Genomic DNA, 11,921 nt, shown 5'->3' on the forward strand with positions numbered 1-11,921 from the left:
AAAATAAAAATATTAAAAAAAAACCCTTAAAACACAGCCTTGAAGACTATGATGTGTCACTACTGTGAGAAGACACACATGAAATCATATTCGAAAGTTAGAGAACTTTACTATTTTTTTCTTTCTATTTAATATTATAAAAATAAATGTTTTAAACTTTAAAAAAAGAAAAAGAAACTGAAACAAACTATCTAGGAGGCATATGGTTTTGTTATTCCTCATTTATTAATGTAGGGTAATAAGTTCAATAACCTTATTACAGGCTTGAAAACTCACAAAACCCCATCAATCTAGGAGCTCAAAATCCCACCAATCCCCACTCTAGAAATCTCTACCCTGGAAAACCTTGCCCTGAAGAAACCCTATATAAACCTTGTTTTTTGCTCAGCTCCCTTCTGCTTCTCTCCCAGAGGCAGCCACTATCTTATCTTGTGACATTTGTTGTGTGATGTGACTTCATAGTTTTCTTTGACTCCCAACTGGCAGAATGCCTTTCCTTTTAGAACTACAATACTTCTATAGCAGAAACTTTTTCTTATAGCTGCAACTCTTACACTTAAGGTAAAACTTATATCATGGATTTTAATCCTTTCTTATTACTGATAAAGGCATTTTCTTTTAAGTAGTATCCTTAAAAGTATCTTTTTAAGTAGTATCACTTTAGCCGCACAGCAAAAATTTTGATAGGTTGTTTTTATTATAATTTGAAATATTTCTTTTATCTCCTGAAACTTCTTCTTTAAACTAGAATTATATAAAAGTGTGTTGCTTAATTTTCAGATATTTAAAGATTTTAATAGTTAAAATTATATGTATATGTAATTTGTATGTATGTATATGTATATATATATGTATTATAAATTATACCTTATGTATTATAAATTGTAACTTATATGTTGAGTAAAAGTTATAGCTTCTTTTTTGGTAGAGGGTACCATGTAGCAGTTTCCTCCAAGAACAGTTTATCTTGTAGGAAAGCTGGTTAAGACTTAGAGTAAACTGAGAGTTCTACCTTTATATGTTACTTAGTCTTTTTCCCTTGCTGCTTTTAATATTTTTGTGTTATATAGATTTAGTGTTTTGACTGTTATATGACATGAGGATTTTCTCTTCTGGTCTAGTCTATTTGGTGTTCTCTAGGCCATAAACAAGGTATGTTTATGGACATCTCTTTCTTTATGTTGGGAAATTTTTTTTTCTATGATTTTCTTGAAAATATTTTCTGGACCTTGGAGCCTGGAATCTTCTTTTTTGTCTATTCCTACTATTCTTAGATTTTGTCTTTTCATGGCGTCCTTGATCTCTTAGATGTTTTGTGTTTGGAACTTTTCCAATTTTACTTTCTGTTTGAGAGATTTATCAGTTTCTGCAAGTGTATCCTCAGCACCTGGAATTACTTTTTTGGTTCCTGATCTTTTGTGGTTCCTGATCTTTTCTCTAAGTTCTCCAGCTCCGGGGTTTTCTCTATTGATTCTAATTCTGTTTTCATGTCTTGCACCATTTACTTCATCTGTTTGAATGTGGATTCCTGTCTCTGAATGATGGCTTGTAATTTTTGTTCATTTCTTCTCTATATGCCACTACTTGTGCCTCTCCTTATGCCTCTATTTGTTTGGCTGAATTTTCCTGTATTTGTTTGAGAACTTTGTTTCCTTTTTATGTGCCTCTAATAACTGGATAAGCATAGATTTGAGATAATTTTCCTTTGTTTCCATTGAATTAACATATCCATTGATTTTTTCTGTTGCTTCAGAATAAAAGGGTATTTGCTGGAAAAGAGTTCTGAATTTCTGTTACTTTTGTTAGGGTGATTTTCCATCATAACCCAACTCATGTAGACATAACAGGGGAATGTGCATCCCTTCAGAGTCTTCATGTGTAATTTGCACTAAATGAAATAAGTTCTTAATGCTTACTATAGTTTTACCCCATGGAATTCTGATACCCAGAGAGTTCTTAAAATATACAGTTTAAACCTAATCCATCAGAGAAATACTGAATACATAGCTTACCTTTTTAATATTCTAATTAATGCCCTATTTTTCCTTCTATGTATTTATTTAAAACCAGCACAGTGAAGCAGAATGTTCTGTGAGGATTGCACAGACTATCCTTCTCTGATAGAAGTGCTTTGACATTCACTGACCTTCCCCCAGGCAAAGAGTCAGCACTACTTCTCTTTGTCTGTGTGACTTAGGAGAGCTGTATCATAAGTGAGAACTCTCTAAATGGCTACAGACAAGAAACATACGGTTTTTCAGAGATTCTCATTATTCCCTTGATATGAATGGCATGTACTTGGCGTAGTTGCTTTGTGGGGAAATAATGTAGTGGCTGCACAAAACTAAATTTTACTAAGGAATGTCATAGATATGTGACATTTATTAATGCACCAAACATGCAAGCAGACTTTGTCACAAGTATTTTCTGGGTACCTTGGTATAAACAGCTCAAACACTTGCTCTCAAAGAACTCATTAAATCACAAAAAAGGGAGAAACTAACATGGATATGTTACTACAGTGCCACATGGGTCCTCATAAAAACTAAATCACTAATCTAGGCAGGTACTACACTTGTCGTGTTTTATAGAAACAGAGACAGAAGTTTTGAGTGGTGAAATATTTTCACCTCTTCTCTCCTGTTAGAAAGTGGTAGAACTAGATTTCAACCCATGTTTATCTATCTCCAGCATCTTGCTACTAAGTACTCTGTCATGCTGTACTTTTGTGTGAACATCATTACATTCATTTTCCAGTTGAGATATTTAAAGGGCAGAGTGGGCAATTTCATCTGAAGTCTCCAAATATTCAAAGACAAAGCCAGACCTCATATTATTGTCTCATGTTCAGGCTTTTGTCCTTAAAATATGGCTATATCTTATAAATGAAGCAAAATAGTACAAGTCATAGGAAAGGCATGGATACAATTCTGATGAAGAATATTTTCTCTCTGTCTTGGAGTCAGAATTATCTTGGAATGCTTCTTGTGAGAGATGTCATTTGACAACAAATGTGAAAGGCTTGGTTTAGAATAGCGATGGGAGACAGTATTCCTAAAAGAGAACAATAGCAGCAAGTGTGCGGGTGTGTAAAATGATTGTTATTTTTGAGTACTAAGCAGCCCAGATAGTTTAAGACCCAAATAGTTAGGAAACATATTTGCACAGAAACAAGCAGCTAGACAGATGGCGTTTCAAATATATCTCCTGTTTTTAAAATATAGGAAATACATTGAGAATCTAAAAAGGAAATGTGGGCTGTGGAACATCAGTTGGGAGAGTAAGAGACAAGGTTGCTGTGACATTCAAATCCTCAGCTAGAGTTTTTGTTCGAATGTTTTCCATTAGCTATAAGAGGAAGGGCCAATCACAGCTTCATTTTCAAATATGAAAGTATAATTTTCAATAAAAGAAATTACTGAGTAAGTCATTCCTGTCAATTATAAATTGAAACTTACTTTTTCTGTTTTCCTCAATGTTCAGCTAAGTGGAAGAAATGATTTCAATAAGAATTTATTTCTGGTCTTTGAATCGCCAGCAGGTGGCAGTGTGACACATTTCTTCCATAGAATTTATTATGTAGCTTTTTTTTGTTGTTGATTTTTCCACCTCCACCCCCCCCCTCCCCGCCTCCCCATCTCAGCCTGGCTGTCTTCAAGCCTGCAATTAGAAGAACTGTTTTTCTTGTCGCCAGGGTGTGATTGGTCTAATATTTACACACACACATACACACACACATACACACACACACACACACACACACACACACACACACAGAGACATCCTAAGTACCAGGCCCTTTATAATGTGCTAGTTTCTGATCGCACCTGGACTCAGGGTCTCACTGATCTTTCTATTTTTCTCAAGGAGACTGTGAAGCACAACTCAGAGTTACTTTTTGAGCAGTTCTCCACAGTCAGGAATTCAAAGTCTAAAGGCATAGAAGGCCATAGGTTGGAAGATTTTGCTTTTGGCAGTCCTCCAGCCCAGCCACTCTGCTTTTAAAATGCTTGCTTCCTTACTGGCATCTAGTTTCACCAAGGCTTGAATAGTATCCACAGTGTTCACAACTGTCTTGATCTTTACTTAGACCTTTCTTGTTTTTTTAATAGGCCACAGCTAGGTTCATCTGTAAAGCAGTCCAGGGTGAAAGGTTGGGACACAGGAACATAGACTATTGGACCCAATCCTTCCTAACCATTCATATCATAGAACTACCAAGTTCTACTCATTTTAGTGCTGAACCATATTCCAAATCTCCATTCCTCTTCATTCTCCCCACTGCTGACATTCTTCATATAATTTCTCTTGTGAGCACTGCACATGGCTCTAACCTAAAGCCTTCAGCTTTTAGCTACTCCACTGCTTCCACCCCTCTTCCATAATGTGTGTAGGTGGAGTTTATAATTATAAATATTATGCAATGTATAGAAATTTCTCTAGTCATTACTAAATATGTGTGGATCAACTAATTCCTGCAATATGTTTTTTTATGAAAGGGACACCCTTTTGTTTCACTACCACACACTGGTAAAATTGAAGTGTCTCGCATATACAATCTATGCCGTGTCAGATCTTTCTTGGTTCTTTTACTAATTTATGTCTCAACATATTAAGTTATAAACTATATTTATATAAATATAGAATATTTAGGTCATGTGTATGTGTAGATGTTAATATGTCCTCATATATACAGATGTTCTTTAAGCTATTACAGATTTTCATCCTCATAACCCATCACCTATAGAAAATATTTTAAGTTTACAATGCATTTCAAAGCAGCATAGTTTTACAATACAGTATACTATATTGTATTGTATTTCTTTAGTGTCTGATGATGGTGCTGACCATGAACTGCAACTGAAATTGCCCAGTATCATGAAAGAGAATCATGCTACATATTAGTAATATAGGAAAAGATAAACACTCAAAATTTGAAGTAACCTTTTTCCAAATGCATATTCTTGTGTTGAAAACTTTTAATTAGAACACTGTAAAATGAATACTGTATGAATAATCCATACTAGCCTCACGTGGATCAATCTTGTTTCCATATACCTCTTATAGACCACATGCAAATCATCTTGACTTATTTATCATTCTGAAAAAGAAATCTTCACTTCTGAGCTCTGGGTATTTCATCTTCTGTTTTGCTTCATTTGTAAATCCATCCCTACTTTTTCTTTGTCTTCATAAAACTGCTCACCTTTAAAATGTATTTCAAGCATTGTTTTCTCAGGGAAGCTTTCTTTGGATTCCCCCTTACCCATCCTACTCTTCCAGTTAGAATTAGTTGTGTTTTTTTTCCCTCTATGCTCCTGTCACATTTTGTTTGTTCTTCTATGCTGAAACTGGTCATATAGAGATTTAGTTATTTGTATGTCTGTCCTTTGTACTATATCTATAAACTTTGGAAGGCAGAAATTGTTGGTTTGAATTTCCTGTTTATAATAGACTGCCTTCCACATCTTAGTTGATCAATAAGTATATATTAGATGGCAGAGTAAAACTGTATGGATTGTTAAACATGAGCTGACTTGAAGAGCAGAGGGTTTGTGGTACAGTCATCGAGCAACCTGAATTCCTAAGTATCACACCTGGCAGTGTGAAATTAATGGCTGAAATGGTTGAGTGCATAGGCTTTCATGTTTTGACAAGGAGAATTTAACAGTTGCACCTATGAAAGTCTCCTTCTCATCAGAAAACATACACTTAACACACACACACATTCACACCAGCTTCTGGCTTCTGTTGCTGTCTATACATCTCTGTCCACTTTCTTTTCCTAATACACATGGATGCCTTGAGGAGGTGCTAACCGAACCTCAGTATATGCAATATTAAAGGGGCTGATAGCACATGTTTGTTTAAATTCTCTTCTTCAGCCATATGCCTTTGCCCCTTCTTTTTCTAATTGTTCCTTTATATTCTGGAGTAGAGCTTGTGAATGGCACTAAGATGTCATTAACCTACTTGCTTTGCCACTTAGAAAAGTAACAGGAAACAATATTCCTAGAGAATGTCATGGCTATGATGCCATATATAAATATTATTAGAGGTTGTGACAATCTGTTGCCAGAATGTCATTGTGTCTGCTATTTTTTTCTAGTCTGAATAAGGCCTTTCTACTTCCTCTAAGAAAGTCTGAGTTCAGACCACCATGTTTTGAGGCCCAGGGTGTAAAGGTTAGCTTCTTCCCTGTGAAATCAAAGAAGAGGATGGGCAGCTTTGTGCCCTGAAAAATTTTACTTTCTCTTTTCTAGTGTGGCCTTAGGAATTATTCCTCTGTACTTTAATTCTCTGAATAGTAAGATCAGGTTTGCCATCTTCTGACCTCTTACTGGTGTTACTCAAAGTGACTTGTATCATCAGACTTCTTGGATCCTCTCCTGTACATTTCTTGTTGCCCTTTTTGGTGCTCTCAATGAAGGCTTTATTTGCCATTTTCACATTCTTAAATATTTATGCTACTTTGAATGTCCACTTGGGAAGGCAAGAAACCAAGAATTATCTTTGCATTATTTTGCATACAATTAACATGTTGATTTTTTTCTACAAACCCATAGGTTACAGATTAATTTACATAAACCTGACATTCAGGAAGCTCAACCTTTGCCTTGTCAAAGAAAATGAAGTAAGTCAGGACGATCAAAAGTGAGTATATTGAAAGCACCAGAAAATGAGATAGGCAAAGAGTATAGCATTATTTTTAATATTTACAGAATATTATTTTTCTTTCTTTTTATTAATTTAGAAACAGAACTTTGCTAGGTAGCTGAGGCTGGTCTTAAATTTGAGATTCTCCTACCTCAGTATCCTAAATTCTGAAATCACAGACATGTACCAACATACTCAGCTACTCATAAAATCTGAATATATAAAGGCATCAGAGCTACTTTTGTCCCCAATGTAGGAGTCCCTTTGAAAGCACATCAACCAAGTGATGATTCAGGGAATGGTTTCATTTTAAGAGCAAAATATCCACTGAGGCAGCTGCTTTAATTGTGGAAAGCTTTTAATGGTAGGGAGCTATTCTTTTATACATTTCTGCTAATGGATCATATCTCTGCCTCCTGCAACCTGCATAATCCATTTTAATCAGAATTTATGGTTGATGGACGAGGCTTAAAAGAGTCTACAAATGCTCTGAAACTTAATGAAAAATGTTTGTAGAAGCATGTGTGAATATACGTACATATCTGTAACTTTACTGAAAAATTTTAAATCTCTTTTCTGGTCATGTTCATAAGTATATGGCTTATAGAGTTACTACTACCCTGTTCATTGAAGGAACTTGGGTTGAGATTACCAGTTTGCTATTGCAAATTTGCTGTTGTTACTCATTTCTTTAAACATGTGACCAATGAGTCTTTGGATTGTTCCTATTTTCAAGAGGGCAACAATCCCTTCTGTTTAGCTCCTAATCCTGTTTGTGCTTACAAAAAGCTTATCTTTACAATTTAAAATAAAATGAGGGTGATCTCTAGTTACTTTTAATTATTTCTCTTAATTTTTAAAATTCTAATTACATCATTTCTTGCATTTCCTTACTGCAAACTTTCCCAAATACCCCTCCGAGTTTTTTTTTTTTTTTATTTCAAATGTATGGACTCCTTTTCCATTAGATGTTGTTATGCACATAAATGTGTGTATGTGCATATTACTAAATACATAAATACAATTTTGATAGCATTAATTTTATTGGCATACAGATATTGCATTTGTTTATTTTTAATCACTCTTTAAATGTCTTAATTTGTGCAAATTTCTACACCTGTGGTCATTTCAGTTACATGGATAAGTAGCAAAAGTGGAATTTTTTTTTATATAATGTAATTTGGACATTTTCCCACTACTTCTCCCAGATCCTGTCCACCTCCCAATCCCACCCAACGTTATGGTCTCTCACTCTATCAAACAAACAAACAAACAAAACAAGCAAACAAAAACCAGTAAAAAACCCTCTAAGCCTAAAATCCATACAAACAAAAACCAATAAAGAAAAAAAATGCAATACAAAAACTGCCATCTATTTAGTGTGGGCCAACTGTTCCTAGGCATGGAGCCTGTCCTGGAATGTGATTGATACACCCAGTGTCACTCCATTGGAGAAAGAGTATTTTTTTTTCTAACCTAGCACCTATACATTGCAAACCACTTCTTGGTTAAAGATAGGACTTTGAGTCTTCCTCTCCTTCTCAGTGCCAGGTCTTTGTTTTGAACCAGGGCAGTTCTTATGCACGTTGACATAGTCTCAGTAAATTCAAATGTGCATCATCAGTCTTACTATGTCTGGAAGTCTGTTTTCTTGGAATCTTCTACAGCTTCTGACTCTTATAATCTTTTTTTTTTAATTTTATTTTTCTCATTAGTTACATTTTGTTAATTCTGTATCCCAGCTGTATCCCTCATTCCCTCCCCAATCCCACCCTCCCTCTCTCATCTCCTCCCTGCCCCTTTCCAAGTCCACTGATAGGGGAGGACCTCCTCCCCTTTCATATGACTCCCTTTTGTCAGGTATTTTCAGGACTGGCTGCAAAGTCCTCCTCTGTGGTCTAACAGTACTGCTCCTCCCTTGGGAGGTGGGGAGATCAAAGAGCCAGTCATTTAGTTCCTGTTAGAAATAGTCCTTGTTCCCCTTACTATGGGAAAGCAATTGATTACTGAGCTATTACGGGTCACATCCGAGCAGAGGTTCTAGGTTTTATCCTCTCATGGTCTTTGGTTGAGTGTCCATCTCAGAAAAGACCCCGTGCCCAGATATGTTTGGTTCTTGTGGAGCTCCTATCCTTTCCACAGCAAACTCCCCTTCTTTCATATGATTCCCTGCACTCTGCCCTTATAATCCTTCTGGTTCCTTTTCTACATAGATTCCCTGAACCTTGAATGGAGGAATTTGGTAAAGACATTCCATTTAGAACTGAGTGTTCCAAAGTGTCCCACTGTCTGCACACCGTCCTGTGGATCTGCATGTTAATTGTCATCCACTGCAGGAGGTAGCTGCTATGGTGAGGGATGAGTGATGCACTGATCTGAGTCTTCTTCCTTTTTAAGTTTACTCTAGTTTCTTGTGTGTCCTGAATCAAATAATTTTAATTAAGAATCCTTGACCATTATACCTTATCTATTTTATCTATATGCTCTTTCAAACTTAGAAACCACTTTAAGAATTAAGGCTAGGTTGCCTCTAACTCATGAAAATTATGCACTTTTATTAATGCTAAAAGAGTATTTTTTTTCTTTGTGAATATCTGGAGTTTAAAAAATATATCCTTAAACAGACTATTCAGATGCATCTAATTTAATTTTAGGAAGTTCTATGTTATCATGTGCTATATGAACGCTTTAAAATTGATCTCTTTCTCTTTTGGGTTTGATCAGAGACTTTCTTCCTGATACATAGCACTCTCTTAATAAATTTAATATACATAATTATATGTTATCATACCATAGTATTTAATTTATAACATTCAACTGGAAAGAAATTTATTTAAAAATTTAATTGCATAGTTTAGTTTGGCATTTTGTTATAATGAAGTTCGTGGCATATTAATGATGTCACTGAATGGACATACCAAACACAGATTTCTCTGAAAGTCACTACGTAAATGTGTTGTTGTTCATTGATGACCTTGGATTTAGGTGTGTGGAAATCAAAATCCCAGCCTCTCTGCAGTATAAGAGGAAAGAAAATGAAAATAAACTCTAGGATTAAAAGTTACAAAACCGCTTTTTCGCAACGGGTTTGCCGTCAGAACGCAGGTGTTGTGAAAGCCACCGCTAATTCAAAGCCAAAATGGGAAAGGAAAAGACTCACATCAACATCGTCGTCATTGGCCACGTCGATTCAGGCAAGTCCACCACAACCGGCCACCTGATCTACAAATGTGGCGGGATCGACAAACGAACCATCGAGAAGTTTGAGAAGGAGGCTGCCGAGATGGGAAAAGGCTCCTTCAAGTATGCCTGGGTCTTGGACAAACTGAAAGCTGAGCGTGAGCGTGGTATCACTATTGACATCTCCCTGTGGAAATTTGAGACCAGCAAATACTACGTGACTATCATTGATGCCCAGGACACAGAGACTTCATCAAAAACATGATTACAGGCACCTCTCAGGCTGACTGTGCTGTCCTGATTGTTGCTGCTGGCGTTGGTGAATTCGAGGCTGGTATTTCCAAGAATGGGCAGACCCGTGAGCATGCCCTTCTGGCTTACACCCTGGGTGTGAAACAGCTGATTGTTGGTGTCAACAAAATGGATTCCACTGAGCCACCCTACAGCCAGAAGAGATACGAGGAAATCGTTAAGGAAGTCAGCACCTACATTAAGAAAATTGGCTACAACCCTGACACAGTAGCATTTGTGCCAATTTCTGGTTGGAATGGTGACAACATGTTGGAGCCAAGTGCTAATATGCCTTGGTTCAAGGGATGGAAAGTCACCCGCAAAGATGGCAGCGCCAGTGGCACCACACTGCTGGAAGCTTTGGATTGTATCCTGCCACCAACTCGTCCAACTGACAAACCCCTGCGGCTGCCCCTCCAGGATGTCTATAAAATTGGTGGTATTGGTACTGTCCCTGTGGGCCGTGTGGAGACTGGTGTTCTCAAACCTGGCATGGTGGTTACCTTTGCTCCAGTCAATGTCACAACAGAAGTCAAGTCTGTTGAAATGCACCATGAAGCCCTGAGTGAAGCTCTTCCTGGGGACAATGTGGGCTTCAATGTAAAGAATGTGTCCGTTAAAGACGTTAGACGTGGCAACGTTGCTGGTGACAGCAAAAATGACCCACCAATGGAAGCTGCTGGCTTCACTGCGCAGGTGATTATCCTGAACCATCCAGGCCAAATTAGTGCTGGCTATGCTCCTGTATTGGATTGTCACACTGCTCACATAGCATGCAAGTTTGCTGAGCTTAAAGAAAAGATTGATCGTCGTTCAGGCAAGAAGCTGGAAGATGGCCCTAAATTCTTGAAGTCTGGCGATGCAGCCATTGTTGATATGGTCCCTGGCAAGCCCATGTGTGTTGAGAGCTTCTCTGACTATCCTCCACTTGGTCGCTTTGCTGTTCGTGACATGAGGCAGACAGTTGCTGTGGGTGTCATCAAGGCTGTGGACAAGAAGGCTGCTGGAGCTGGCAAAGTCACCAAGTCTGCCCAGAAAGCTCAGAAGGCTAAATGAATATTACCCCTAACACCTGCCACCCCAGTCTTAATCAGTGGTGGAAGAACGGTCTCAGAACTGTTTGTCTCAATTGGCCATTTAAGTTTAATAGTAAAAGACTGGTTAATGATAACAATGCATCGTAAAACCTTCAGAAGGAAAGGAGAATGTTTTGTGGACCATTTTTTGTGTGTGTGGCAGTTTTAAGTTATTAGTTTTCAAAATCAGTACTTTTTAATGGAAACAACTTGACCAAAAAATCTGTCACAGAATTTTGAGACCCATTAAAACAAGTTTAATGAGAAAAAAAAAAAAAAAAAAAAAAAAGTTACAAAACCTGTAATTATGGTGTCTTGGAAGAGAGAAATCTAATGATGATTTGAAAGAGATGAGACATTTTTTTTTATTATGAAAAGTTGCCTGTTTTCTGTTATAAATGGATGATTTAAGATTGAGGGTGACATTTGCTTTTAAGAGAATCATGTCTTGCTTTGGTTAGAGATTCTCTTACCAAGGGCAAGTTCCTTACCCACATGGTCTCTTCAGTTTACTTCAATTTCTAAGTTTCTACCCTTGGGCAAAAATTCTGTATCTCTGGCATGGACTTTTATTTTTTTCTGATTTACCTTTCATCTTGGAAATTTCAACTTCATTCCTAATTATGTATAGGACATACGTCCTTCTTGGGGAAGAATGCAGATAGAAGGAAAGAACTCTTTTGTTGATTGGCCATAATGACTACCATTAAATATCTA

General features: G+C 36.9%; 1 pseudogene across 1 annotated transcript; it reads left to right on the plus strand.

The window, feature by feature from the left end:
- The first annotated feature begins 9,727 nt into the window (after positions 1–9,727).
- Positions 9,728–11,373, plus strand: LOC110544822 (elongation factor 1-alpha 1-like; annotated as a pseudogene). The gene has a single exon (XR_009588436.1). The product of XR_009588436.1 is annotated as an elongation factor 1-alpha 1-like (transcript).
- The last annotated feature ends 548 nt before the right edge of the window (positions 11,374–11,921 follow it).

This window comes from Meriones unguiculatus, chromosome X, assembly GCF_030254825.1.
Source record: "Meriones unguiculatus strain TT.TT164.6M chromosome X, Bangor_MerUng_6.1, whole genome shotgun sequence".
Taxonomy (NCBI): Eukaryota; Metazoa; Chordata; class Mammalia; order Rodentia; family Muridae; genus Meriones; species Meriones unguiculatus.